A 15,454-nucleotide genomic window follows, 5' to 3' on the forward strand; every position below is an offset into this window, starting at 1 on the left:
CCATCAGACTATCAACTGATTTCTCAAGAGAAACACATCAGGCCATCAGGGAATGGAATGAAATATACAAAGTCATGCAAAGCAAGGATCTGAATCCAAGAATACTATACCCAGCAAGACTTTCTTTCAAAATTCAAGGTGAAATCAGGAGCTTCAGAGACAAAAAAGGACTAGGGTGTTTATTACACTAAACCATCAATGCAAGAAATGATAAAGGGTCTGATGTAAAAAGAAGAAATGAGAAGGGAAGAAGGAATTCAGGCATAAAGAATAAAAATAGCAACAAACAAGAACCTATCAATAATAACTTTAAATGTAAATGGATTAAATGTTCCATTCAAAAGATATAGCATAACTGAATGGATAATAAAACATGACTCATATATCTGCTGTCTACAGAAGACCCACCTCAGAACAAAGGACTCACACAGACAGATAGTGAAGGGATGGAAAAAAAAAATATTTTTCAGGCGAATGGAAATTAAAAAAAAAAAGCTGGGGTAGCAATACTTATATCTGACAAATTAGACCTCAAAGTGAAGGCTATAACAAGATAAGTAAGGCCACTTCAAAATACTAAAGGGAGAAATTCAACAAGAAGATATAACTTTGGTAAACATATTATCACCCAATATAGGAGCACCTAAATACATTAAAAAAAACAAAAACCTGGAAGATATCAAAGAGATGGTTAGCAATACAGTTATAGTAGGGGACTTTAATACTCCAATAATACCACTGGATAGATCCTCTAAACAAAAAAACAGCAAAGAAACATCAATCCTAAATGACTCACTAGATCAGATAGAATTAATTGACATCTTCAGAATATTTCACCCTAAAGCCACAAAATGTACATTCTTCTCAAGTGCACATGGGTCATTTTCAATGATAGACCACATATTGGGACACAGGCCGTCTCTTCAAATTTAAAAAGATAGAAATCATATTAAGAATCTTCTCAGATCACAATGGCATAAAATTAGAAATCAACTACAATAAAAACAATGACAAAAATCAAACACTTGAAGGCTAAATAGCATGCTATTAAAAATGATTGGGTTGCCGAAACCGGTTTGGCTTAATGGATAGAGCGTTGGTCTGCGGACTGAAAGGTCCCAGGTTCGATTCTGGTCAAGGGCATGTACATTGGCTGCGGGCACATCCCTGGTAGGGGGTGTGCAGGAGGCAGCTGGTCGATGATTCTCTCTCATCGATGTTTCTAGCTCTCTATCCCTCTCCCTTCCTCTCTGTAAAAAATCAATAAAATATATTTTAAAAAATGATTGGGTTATTTAAGAGATCAAAGAAGAAATAAAAAGCATCATGACATCAAATGACAATGAAAATACAACAATCCAAAATCTATGGGACACAATGAAAGCAGTCTTGAGAGGGAAGTTCATAGCTCTACAGGCCTACCTCAAAAAACAAGAAAAAATGTTAATAAATTATCTAACCCTACAACTCAAATAATTAGAAAAAGAGCAACAAGAAAAACCCCAGCATAAGCAGAAGGAAGGAAATAATAAAGACCAGAGCAGAGATAAACGACATAGAGACCAAAAAAAAAAAAAACCAACACACACACACACACAAAACAAACAAACAATACAAATGATCAACAAAACTAAGAGCTGGTTCTTTGAAAGAATAAACAAGATTGATGAACCTCTAGCCAGGCTCACCAAGATGCAAAGAGTGAGGCCTAAATAAACAAAATCAGAAATGAAAGTGGGAAAATAACAACCGACCCCACAGAAATACAAAGGATTATGAAAAAATACTCTTAACAACTCTATTCCAACAAACTGGACAACCGAGATGAAATGGGCATATTCTTAGAAAAATACAAGCTCCCAAAACTCAATCAGGAAGAATAAAAAAATCTGAATAGGATGATAACAACTGAAGATATTGAAGCAGTAATAAAAAATCTTCCAGCAAACAAAGCCCTGGTCCAGATGAATTTACAGGGGAGTTCTACCAATCATTCAAAGAAGAATTAAAACCTATCCTTCTCAGACTATTCCAAAAAATTTAAGAGGAAGACACACTTCCAAGTTTTCTCTATGAAGCCAGTATTACTCTAATTCCAAAACCAGATAAAGACACCACAAAAAAAGAGAACTACAGGCCAATATTCTGGATGAACATAGATGCTAAAATCCTCAACAAAATTCTAGCGAATGAGATCCAGCATTACATTAGAAAGATCATACACCATGACCAAGTAGGATTTATTCCAGGGATGCAAGGATGGTAAAATATCTGCAAATCAATAAATGTGAAACATCACATAAACAAATTGAAAGACAAAAACCATAGAATCTTATCAATTGATGCAGAAAAAGCATTTGACAAAATCCAACACCATTTCTTGATAAAATCTCTCAGCAAAGTGAGAATAGAGGGATCATACCTCAACATAATAAAAGCCTTATATAACAAACCTACAGCCAACATCATACTCAATGTGGAAAAACTAAACCCATTTCCCGTAAGAACAGGAAAAAGACAAAGATGCCCACTTTCACCACTCCTGTTCGACATAGTACTGGAAGTGCTAGCCATAGCGATCAGAAAAGAAGAAATAAAAGGCATCCAAATTGGAAAAGAAGAAGTAAAACTGTCCTTACTCGCAGATGACATGATACTATACATGGAAAACCCCAAAGACTCCCTCAAAAAACTACTAGACTTTATAAATGAATTCAGCAATGTGTCAGGATACAGAATTAACACCCAGAAATCTATGGCCTCTTTATACACCAATAATGAACTCACAGAAAGAGAAACTAAAAAAAAAAAAAAGTCCCATTTACCATTGCAACAAAAAAATTAAGATACCTAGGAATAAAATTAACTAAGGAGGTAATAGATTTGTAGTGGGAAAACTACAGGATATTGAAAAAAGAGATAAAGGAAGACATAAACAAATAGAAGAATATATACTGTATTCATGGATTGGTAGAATCAACATCAGTAAAATGTCCATACCACCCAAAGCTATCTATAGATTCAATGCAATCCCTGTTAAAATACCAAGAGCATATTTCACAGACCTAGAACAAACTCTACAAAAATTCATCTGGTGTGAAAAACGACCCCGAATAGCCACAGCAATCCTGAAAAAGAACAAAGTTGGAGGGATCACAATATCAGATATCAAGTTATATTACAAAGACACTATCTCAAAACTGCCTGATACTGGCACAAGAACAGACATATAGACCAGGGGAACAGAACAGAGAACCAGGAAATCAACCCAAGACATTATGCTCAATTAATATTTGACAAAGGAGGCAAGAGCATACAATGGAGTCAAGACAGTCTCTTCAATAAATGGTGTTGGGAAAATTGGACAGTTTCATGAAAAAAAAGGAAACTAGTCCACCAACTTAATTCACTATATGCAAAAATAAACTCAAAATGGATAAAGGACTTAAATATAATACGGGAAACCATAAAAATCTTAGAAGACTCCATAGACAGCAAAATATCAGACATATGTCATAGCAATATATTTACCGATACAGCTCCTAGGGCAATGGAGACTATGAAGAAAATAAACAAAAGGGACTACATCAAAATAAAAAGATTCTGCACATGAAAATAAACCATCAACAAAACAATAAGAAAGCCCACTGCAAGGGAGAACGTATTTGACAATGCTATTTCAGATAAGGGTTTAATTTCCAAAATTTATAGGGAACTCATACAACATAACAAAAGGAAGATAAACAATCCAAACAAAAAATGGGCAAAGAACCTAAATAGACACTTTTCAAAAGAGGACATACAGAGTCTGAGAGACATATGAAAACATTCCCAAAGTCACTAATCATCTGAGAGATGCAAACCGAAAGAACAATGAGGTCCCATCTCACACCTGTCAGAATGGCTATCATCCACAAATCAACTAACGACAAGTGTTGGTGAGGATGCGGAGAAAAAGGAACCCTCGTGCACTGCTGGTGGGAATGCAGACTGGTGCAGCCACTGTGGAAAACAGTATGGAGTTTCCTCAAAATATTAAAAATGGAACTCCCATTTGACCCTGTGATCCCACTTCTAGGAATATATCCCAAGAAAACAGAAACACCAATCAGAAAGGATATATGCACCCCTATGTTCATAGCAGCACAATTTACAATAGCTAAGATTTGGAAACAGCCTAAGTGTCCATCAGCAGATGAGTGGATTAGAAAACTGTGGTTCATGGGCACAATGGAATACTACGCTTCTGTAAAAAAGAAAGAATTCTTACTATTTGCAACAGCATGGATGGAACTGGAGAGCATTGTGCTAAGCAAAATAAGCCAGCCAGAGAAAGATAAATATCACATGATCTCACTCATTTGTGGAATATATTGAACAACATAGACTGATGAACAAAAATAGATCCAGAGACATAGAAGGCAGGGGAGGAAGGGTTAGAGAGCAACCTAAGGACTTGAAAGGACTTGTATGTATGCATATGAGCATAACCCATGGACACAGACAGTAGCGGGGTGAGGGCATGTGCTGGGGGGTGGGATTGTCCTGGGAGAGTTAATGGGGGGGAAAGGAAACATATGTAAAACTTTAAACAATAAAAATTTAAGTTAATATCCTCTCTAATAAAATGGTAATATGCAAATGAACCATCACTCCACTACATAAGCCATGCCCACCAGCCAAGTCACGCCCACCAGCCAATCAGGGCGAGTATGCAAATTAACCCCAATCCAAGATGGCTACAGCCACAGACATCAAGGTTTCCCAGGTAACAGAGCAAGCCAAGCTTTCCATAGCCATTGCAGGCCTAAGCCTCCACTCAAGCTACAAAGTTTCAATTATAGAAGGTAAACAAATTCAAACAAATGGCGGCAGACTGGAGCTTGAGAGAGCAGGCCAGGGTTGCCGGCGGCAACAGGGGAAGCAAAGCTTTCCGCACACCCTGGCCGGGCTCACCCACTTAAGGCTACGAATTTTCAATTGTAGAAGGTGAATTAACTGCCACAAAAATGGCTGCCACCCCAGAAATGGCTGCCGCCCCAGGCCACAAAGTTTCAATTGTAGAAGGATAATAAATTCCAGATACCAGGGCCTCTGCTTGGGTTGCCAGGGGGCGTGGCCGGCCTGCAAACCATCACAGGCCCCTCGCTCAGGCCGCCCCACACCCCAAGGGAACCCCCACCCTTATCTGTGACACCCTTCAGGGCAAACCAGCTGGCCCCCACCTGTGCACCAGGCCTCTATCCTATCTAATAAAAGAGTAATATTCAGATTGATCTTCACTGCAACACACAATATAGCTGCCCCCATGTGGTCAAAGATCCTGCCCCCATGTGGACACAAGATGGCCACCACAAGATGGCCAGCAGGAGAGGGCAGTTGGGAGGCACCCGGCCTGCAAGTGAGGGCAGTTGATCGGGCCTAAAAGGGCAGTTGGACATCCCTCCAGGAGTCCCAGATTGGAGAGGGTACAGGCTGGGCTGAGGGACGGGACAACCCCCGCTGTGCACAAATTTTGTGCACCGGGCTTCTAGTATATATATATATATATATATATATATATATATATATATATATATATCTCCTAAAGGTTATGGCTCCACTGAAGGATATGAAATCGTTTTTGAAAAAAGTAATCAACAGGCATTTCCATTTATAGCACGAGAACTGCAGGTTCCTTTGGGTAGTATTTAAGGTCTCTCTGAAACTCCTAACACATTCTAACTACTACACAACTAATTGCTAACTAAATAGAGATGTTTTTCCTTTCAAAGTCAGGCTAATGCTGCACACTTGCACTGTCCTCCTCTCAGTAGATCTGCTCCCTGACAGAAAATGCAACTTTGGGTGCTTTTAAAACATAGATTTGCAAACTTTTTTTGCAGTGAGAGCAAGTGTCCACCAGATGGCAAGCCGCATTGAGCCTGGTGGGAGGGGTCGGCTCCCTGTCCACTGTGCTTCAGTGAGAGAGGCCTGGGGAAGCAGTGCTGCTCTGGGGCATTACTATGTTGTTATCTGAAGTTTGACTAATTTTATTTTGGAAGAAGATGCTTGAAGGGGAAGAAAACAGGAGACATTTATTTTTGCAAGAATAAAGGAGGCAGCTTTACTTGAAGCTGATTTTAGTTGGGATTTGAAAAGGCTACTTTGAAAAAAAAATGCTTTTTATCACATCATAAACGAGATTGGAAAAGGGAAATGTGAATTTCCTTTGGGAATCCCAGAACAATAATTTCTACAAGAAGACATTTAGAACCTTTAGTCTGTGATTCTACATCTCTGCTTACCTCCTCAAAGTTTCCTAATGGAAAATTAACATCAAGATATTCATGAACAGCCAACTCCATGAAGAGCCTGCGATTGTCTTAAAGCAGAAAGGTGGTGGCTGCAGATCCTAAGAATTGGCCATGTGACTTGGGCAAGCATTTTGTCTTCTCTGCGCTTCAGTTTTCTCATCTGGAAAGTGAGGATATAGGAAACCACTTATCTCAATAATTCTCACTTGATGGCCACTAATGGAGTCATTTTCTGTGCCACATGATTTGTGACAATACCTCATTTACTATTTACAACAATCCTATAGGCAGGCAGCCATGTAATCTCTGTGTTGGTTACGGGAAAACAAGCACAAAAAGTCGGAGAACATGTCCAGGTCACAGGGCTGGTGAATGCAGGAGTTGGGCTTTCAATCCAGGCGTGGCCAACTCCGAGTTTCTATCCATTGCACAGAATGCCTTTATGAATGATCTCTAAACATCTACTTTCTGTAAGAAAAATAGTGGAGAATTTGAAAAAGTTTTGTGAGAGTGGTAGAATAGCAGTTATTTAATTTAAAATAAAACCAGATAGAAATTATCTGCTTTAAGTAATTGTAAGCTTTCTATTGATTCTGCAACAAATTACCACTAACAGTGGCTTATTACAACACATGTTTATTATTTGACAGTTCTGACATTCAGAGATCTGAAGTGGGTCTCACCAGGCTAAAATTAAGGTTTCATTAGGGGTGGCTCCTTCTGTAGGTTCCAGGGGAAGTTCTATTCCCTTGCCTTTTTCAGCTTGTAGGGGCACCTTCAACACTTTGCTCTGGCCTCCTCCTTCATCCTCAGCGTCAATGACAGCATCCTCGGACACGCTCTGACTCTGGCTCCATGGCTGCCTCTCTTACTTACATGGAGGGACCCTTGTCATTACATTGGGCACAGCCAGATAATTCATGTTAATCTCAAGATCTCACTTCATCACATCTGCAACGTCCCTTTTGCCATCTAAGCTAACATATTCATAGTGCTGGAGATTAGAACATGGACATACTGAACAGACTTCCCATAGTAGCTGAACTGTATTGAGTTGATACCATGTTCCACTGTAACTGTATGTAGATTCTGACAGTTCAGTTAATATTATTAGACCCATTTTAAAAATGAGGAAGTGAAGATGCAACAGATTTCATATGCAGAATCACAAGCTAGTAGTGGTAATGTCTGATTCTACGGAAACTTCATTCTTATTATTTTACACTCAAGCATGTCTTTGCAGTGAGAATTATGGAGTTTTCACAAGTGCACTTGATTTATAATTAGCTTTGCCATTTCAATTTACATTAGGTCTCCAGGCCCCCTTATTATGGCTAAAGCTGCATCACCGCACCAGGGAGCTGCCCCATAGACAACGTCTCATTGGTTGGCGTATTTATACTGTACTCGAAAGACACTCAAAGTTCCATATAACATAATATGACTGTTAGCTGAAAACAAATGTGTCAGCCATGCATATATTTATGGCTTTTCTATACAATAACTTTTTGTTATTAACCTTTCATTTTTTTTAACCTTTTCATTACAAAATTTTAAATGTATATACAACAAAATTGATTTACTTTTTATTTACTGTGTAATGCCATGTTTTATCATATTTCAAGTGAAATGTAGAAACCTTCTTCTCACAGATATTTTGTACCACCTCTCTTTAGGTTGTAGTTGTCATTTACAATATCTATCTATATAATATATATATAAAAGCCTAAGTGACCATTTGACTGGTTGCTATGACGCACACTGATCACCAGGGTGCAGACGCTCAACGCACAGGATCGGGCTCCCTCCTATCTGGATCAGGCTTGCGGGGATTGGGCTGAAACTGGCACTCCAACATTCCCTGAGGGGCCCCCAATTGCGAGAGGGTGCAGGCCAGGCCAAGGGACCCCACCGGTGCACAACTCCATGCACCAGGCCTCTAGTGTTTACATATATTAAAATCCTCATCAGGCAATGGTAGTATTTTTGTTTTCAACTGTCATACATCTTGTTAAAAACTTAAGACCAGAACTCTAGTTTATTATATGTAACCAGTTATTTAATAATAGGTGTCCAGTGCACAAAATTCATGCACTGGGGGTGTATGTCCCTCAGCCCAGCCTGCACCCTCTCCAATCTGAGACCCCTTGAGGGATGTCTGACTGCCCATTTAGGCCCAATCCTACCTGGATCGTGCCTAAACGGGAAGTTGGACATCCCTCTCACAATCCAGGACTGCTGGCTCCCAACCGCTCGCCTGTCTGCCAGCCTGATTGCCCCTAACCAATTCTCCCTGCCAGCCTGATCACCCCCTAACCACTCCCCTGCCAGCCTGATTGATGCCTAACTGCTCCCCTGCCAGCCTTTTTGCCCCTAACTGCCCTCCCCTGCAGGTCTGGTCACCCTTAACTGTCTTCCCCTGCAGGCCTGGTCACCCCTAACTGCCCTCCCCTGCAGGCTTGATCGCCCCCAACTGCCCTCCCTTGCAGGCCTGGTCCCTCCCAACTGCCCTCCCCTGCTGGCCATCTTGTGGTGGCCATCTTGTGTCCACATGGGGGCAGCCATCTTTGACCACATGGGGGAAGCCATCTTGTGTGTTGGAGTAATGATAAATTTGCACATTACTCTTTTATTAGATAGGATAGGATTAGATAGGATAGAGGCCTGGTGCATGGGTGGGGGCCATCTGGTTTGCCCTTAAGGGTGTCCTGGATCAGGGTGGGGGTTGCCTTGGGGCGTGGGGTTGCCTGAGTGAGGGGCCTGGGGTGGTTTGCAGGCCGGCCACGCCCCCTGGCGATCCTAGCAGAGGCCCTGGTATCTTGGATTTATTTATCTTCTATAATTGAAACTTTGTAGCCTTGAATGGAGCCAAGCCTCCTGCTTGCTCTGTGACCACAGCCATTTTTGTTGGGATTTATTTATCTTCCATAATTGAAACTTTGTAGCCTTAAGCGGAGGCCAAGGCAGGCCAGGGCAGGTGGAAAGTTTGGCTTCCTCCATTCCTGGGGAAACCCAAGCCTCATGCTCTCTCCGTGGCCACAGGCATCTTGGTTGTGTTAATTTGCATACTTGCTCCTGATTGGCTGGTGGGCGTGGCTGGTGGATGTAGCAGAGGTGCGGTCAATTTGCATATTATTCTTTTATTAGATAGGACTAGGGGCCCAGTGCATGAATTCATGCACCTTGAAAGGAACTGTAGGCTGCGAAGCTGCAGTGGGCACAGGGATGGGTCTCGGCCCATCCTCCACACCCCCACTCAGCCCCTACCATCATGGACCTTGGCCCTCTGTCTGCTGGAAGCCCTGCTCCCACTGCTACCACTCCCATGCACTGACAGTGCTGGCCACACTCAAACCTGTTGACAGCACCGAGCGACTGGGATAGGTGCTGGGAGCCGGCAGCGGGTGCAAGCAGTGGCTCCAGTGCCAGCTGCAAGTGGGGCCAGTGTCAGCAATGGGTGCAAACGATGACTCTGGTGCCAGCAGCAGGTGTGAGTGGGGTTGGTGCTGGCAGCAGGTGTGAGTGCCGGGCGGGACAGCGGTGCATGGGAGCAAAGGATTTTTAGTAACCACCAGAGGCTCACCCCGAGGTCAGCGACCCGCCATGTTCTGGCTCTGCCGCCTGCTGCTGATGCCCGCCACATTCTGCACACACCCCTGGTGGTCAGCACACCAGTTGTTCGGTTGTTTGGTTGTTCCCCAGTTCGGTCTATTTGCACATTAGCCTTTTATTATATAGGATTTCTGTCTCTTTTCTTTTATTCTGGAAGTGCAAAGTGCCATGTGGTATAACTTCTCTTCTATTTAAATAACTTCCCTGAGCATTTTTTTTTAGATCTACTAACAAATTTTATCAGTTTTCTTCTTCGAAGAATTTATTTATTATGCTTTTATTCCTTAAGGGTGCTTTTGATAGTAGTATATTTTGAGCTCACAATTCTTTACTTTTATCCATCTAAATGCAGTTTCATTGTTCTCTGCCCTCCTTGGCTTTTTTCTTTTTCTTTTCCTTTTTTATTTTATTTTTAAAAGAAATTCACCATCATTTGAATTATTTTTGTCCTATTAATAATTCTTTATTTTTATTTAATTGCTTTCAATATATTTTAACCTTTATTTCTTAAGTTTTCAGCTGTTTCTTTATGATGTATCTGGATGTTTGGGGGTCATTGAAATTTTGTATCTTCTAATTTATATATATTGCCAAATTTTTCAGGCATTATTTCTTTACTTTTCTTATTTTTTCCATGTTTCCTCCCATCCCTCTGGGACTCTGATAACAGAAATTTTAGAACTTTGGTTTTATCTCACAGTTCCTTGAGGCTCTTTTATTGTTTTCTTCTGTCATTATTTTCTTCTTTCCTTTATCTTTTTCAGATTAAGTAATTTCTATTGATGTATCTTCGAATTTATTGATACTTTTCTTTGTTATTTCTATTTTAAGTAGCCTATACAATAATTATTTTGAAAATTTTGTTGTTTTCATTTGTAAATTTTCTATTTTGTTCTTTTTTTATATTTTTCATCTTTTCTTCTGAGCCTCTCTGTCTTTTTATTTGTTTCAAAAGTATTCAACCTTACTTCTTGGATCATGTTAATAAGAGTTACTTTAAAATGTTTATTTGATAATTTCAACATCTCTGTCATCTCAGAGTTAACATAAATTGGCATTTTTTTTCCTTGCAAGGTGTTAATATTTCCTGCTCTTGTGTGTGATCAGAAGTTATGAACTATATTTATGCATTTTGCATATTCTGTAATTAGTCTCAGAGTCCTATTGAAAATATTGATCTTTGTGTTTTAGCAGGAAGGTATGGTCAGCAGCCAGGTTCCTACATACCTGAGGGCTGTGGTTCCAGGTCAAGCTGATTTTCATAGCCTTTGCTCTTCAGTTTAGACTTTTTCCATGTGCACCACTCAGTGACCACTCTAAGACCTGGGTGGTGATTAGTTCTTAATGTGTTTGGTTTGCTGTGTAGGTTGACCATGCAAAGAATTGGGTGAGCTCAGAACTTTATACACAACTTTACGGGATCACTTTCTTGAGATCTTTCCCCTTTATAACCTCCCTGAAGCTTTCCTGCACCAGGGGATCCCCCTTCTAAATCTGCAGACAACAAGACCAGGGTTTCATCTTCTTGTGCTGTCATGAGCTTTTTGTAACTATGTGTGTTGTATGTCTCTGGAGACAAGAGAGATAAAGTTAGGAGAAGAAAAAAATCAATGGGGATTCACATGCCCTTCCTTGGAGTTTTAGGTGTCTTCTCAGTTGCCACAGCTTCTGTGCTACTGTGAGATTGCCGGGGCCAGGTTAGGGAAGAACAACAACAATAACAACCACAACAAAGTTAGTGGGCGTTATCCTATTATATCCGCCCCAGAAATGTTCCCTTCCCCACTACTTGTACCAGAAACAGAGAGATTATTTTTAAGTTCTTTCTGTCCACATTTGGTGCGTACTTCTAAGTAGTGTGCTGTCTTTGGATCTGGTCTAGGGAAAAAAAAAATTAAAAAGAAGAAAGGACACAGAATCTTACTGTCAGTTTAGTTGTAGTACAAATATCTAATTTTGTTTCACAATTCTTCTACTATCATTGGCTTCTCAGAGTCCCCAGCTTCTTGGTGTATCAGTCAGGTTTTTAGTTGCAGCTACTGAAAGACACAATAGCATCTCACTAGAAACTTCTTAATTTGCTGTTAACTATGTTTAAATTGCAACAGAAATGAGGTTCAGTATAGCTTAAAAGTGCTGCAAAGAAATAACGAAAATATTCATGCATGTATGGATTATTTTTGTTTTTTCCTCCACCCTTCATGAACTTTCAAAATAATAAAAATAAAAAACCACAATTTGGTCTGATGATTTAGGCAAGCTTGTCATTTCTGCAGCCCCAAAATGAAGATTTACAACAGCAGTATCCAACTATCGCAGGTATTAAAACTAACTCCTAACCTCCAAACCCACTGAAGACTTAATTTTTCCCTTAAGCCACAGGGGGCAGCAAGAAATAGCAAAAGACCACTGGGTTTGCAGTCTAGAAAACATCAATTTGGTTACTTAATAAACTGCAAAACCTTGAATAAGTTATTTAACTTATGTGAGTCTATATAACTAAATCCATAAAATAGGCTATATGATTCACTCTTCATTCACTGAAACAAGACAAATGAAGATATCCAGTAAAAAAAAAAAAAGAAATTAATGACATATAATACAAAATACATTACTTTTAGAAAGAAACCATGTTAAGCACATAAAAATAGAAAATTAAATATAATAACTTAAAATAATACTTTATATATGTTTAGAAATAGTTATAGATATTTTGACAGGTTATAAAAACTATAAATAATGTATCTACATGTTCAAAAATGATTAAAATAGTAACTCTTAATATATGCACAGTGCTTACCATATTTTAAATATAGTTCCTGGTCCTTAACAAGTTGCCTCATTCAATCACGCCATTCTGAAATCGGCAGTATTATTTTTCATATTTGACAGATGATAACTTTGAGGCAAACAAGTTTACATTATGTAGCTAGAAAGTGGCAGGCTGAGATTCTAACCAAGCAGTTTGGGTCCAGATCCCATTCAATTTACCACTATGCTATGCCACCTCCCTCAATAATTTAGAACTTTCATGATTATTATATTACTCATTTTATTTTTAACCATCATTTTCCTTTTGTATTCACTCTTCCATGTTTTTATAACCCAGCTTGGACACTGAAATCATGCATGTAAGACTCACCTCTTTCTTAATGTTCTTTAGCTATCAACAACATCCTGCTACCTTCAGAGAATCTGTAAGAACAAGTGAGTTGGCAGAAATCACATCTTTGAGAGGCACACAGATTTTTTTTTGATTTTTTTTGGTAAAGTGTAGCTAATAAATTTTCTGGGGAATCATGTGCAGAAGCCAAATCATCCAATCTATACTAATAAAAGGGCAATATGCAAATTGGACACCCTCACAGTAACAACCAAACAGCAGGCTGCATGGGGCGACAAGGCCAACAGGGGGGTTAGTGAGGGTCAACCAGCCTGGCAGGGGGGCAGTTAGGGGTGATCAGGCTGGCAGGGGGGGGCGCAGTTAGGGGCTATAAGGCAGGCAGACAGATGAGCAGTTAGGAGCCAGTAGTCCCAGATTGTGAGAGGGTACAGGCTGGGCTGAAGGGACTGCGTCCCCCACTGTGCATGAATTTCATGCACCGGGCCTCTAGTGATTATGTATTTGTGAAGCCACTGGGCTATTGGAAGAGAGATGAAGCTTTAATTGATAATGTTGTATAACTTCATGTAAGAAATAAAGGTTCACCAAACATATACAAAAATATTCATAGCAATACTAATCATAATGGCCAAGAGAAAGAGAACAGCTCAGTGTCTGTTCACAGTGAACTGGATCAGTACATTTTATATTTATGAGTTTATTACAATAAAAATAAACTACAATCACATGTTGCAGCACACAAATTTCATAGAAATAATGTTTAATAAAAAGATGTACCATATCATTTTTTTAGTTAAAGAACAGGCAAAACCTATGGTTTAAGACTGGGGGAGTGCAGTTCCTGGGAAGTAGGGTGAGGGGCCTTCTGAGGTGCTGTGGACACTTGACCTGGGTGTGATGACATGAGGACGAGCTGGTGTGCACATCGCTCCCTGTGACTTTGATCTGTGCATGTCGCTGTTTGCATGTTCTACTTCCTACAGGCTACACTTACCAAGTGGAGGGAGAGGCATACAGACCTCGAAGGGATTGTGTTCACCTCTCTGGGCTTCACTTTTCATATCTGTGAAATAAAGGGCACAGGTCCTTTCTATGCCACGCTCCATGTTTGATGCTCTGTGATTCCTGTGCTTTGCGTTAGATCTTAAACCTTGGCACATGCATGAGGAGAGAGGGGCTGAGCTCAGCAGGCCCATTCCTGGCTCCTTCCCGCTGCCCGGTCCACCACCCTCCTTTCCCTTCAATTCCACGGACAATCTGACAGACATCCTGCTGAATTTCTCTTCAAAATACCTCCTGATCGCACCCCTTTGAACCAGGCCTGTCGCCTCCCTCTTGTCTCGGGCCCTATCAGTCTCACCTGGACTCTTACAAAGCTTCTTGACTGAAACCAGCTTTTCTGTCCTTGTTGCTTTTTGACACAGTTAGATAGTGTCTCTCTTCTGTCAAAATGCTGAAAGCGTCCCTTTGCCACTCAGAGCAAAACAAAATGCCTTACAGGGACCTCCGAGGTTATGCAATATCTGGGGTCCTAAAATACCTTTCAACTCCTCTGCTGTTCCTCTCCCTCTGGCTCCTGCCACCTGAGCCACACTCACCTCCCTGCTGGTTCCAGGGTGGGTGGGCCAAGCTTGCTAATGCATCAAGATCTTTGCATGTGTTTTCTTCTACCTAGAATGTTCTTCCCTCAGGATTCACAAAACTAGCTCTTTGTCAACATTTAAGTCTTTGCTCAAACATTTCTTTCTCAAAATCACTTTCCCTAATCACTCTTTATGTCTGCAAACTACCTCACTCCTGACAGACCCAGCTATAGTCTTCTGATAGTTTTGATACTTCTCCCCCTAACATTTTCATCTTTCTAATATGCTACATAGTTCACAGATTTAGTGTGTATATTACCTCTCTGTTCAGTCAACAGCTGCTCCCTTCACCTCAGAAAGATTGATCTTTGGGGAAAAGCTTGCTAAAATAAAAATAAGCCATCCTAAAATTATGAGAATTTGAATGCATGATTTATTTTTCTACAACTAGGAAAAGATTGTAGAAGAATTGCAATGCATGTTCAGAAGACTGAATTTTAACCAGATACCACCCAACTAAAACAACCTGGAGCTCTTAAACAACTTTTCACTTGAACATTTATTAAAGTGCTAGAGTCCTGATGCATGAAATTCATGCAAGGGGCTCGGCCCTCGCAGGCCTGGCTGCATACAGCCCCACTTGAATCTTGAAGATTCAGTAAGCGACCCCTGCACAGTAGCTGTGTACTGTGTACTGTGCAGCAGTGGGCTCAGAGGTGAAAAGTATACATCCTCTCAAAAGGAGTTTAAAAACAAGTCGCATGTGATCCAGTTTTGTACAAACAAAACATAAATATGTAAATAAAGAATGCAAGAGCTATATTCTGAATTACGTATGT

Source organism: Cnephaeus nilssonii (genome assembly GCF_951640355.1).
Source record: "Cnephaeus nilssonii genome assembly, chromosome: 10".
NCBI classification, from domain to species: domain Eukaryota; kingdom Metazoa; phylum Chordata; class Mammalia; order Chiroptera; family Vespertilionidae; genus Cnephaeus; species Cnephaeus nilssonii.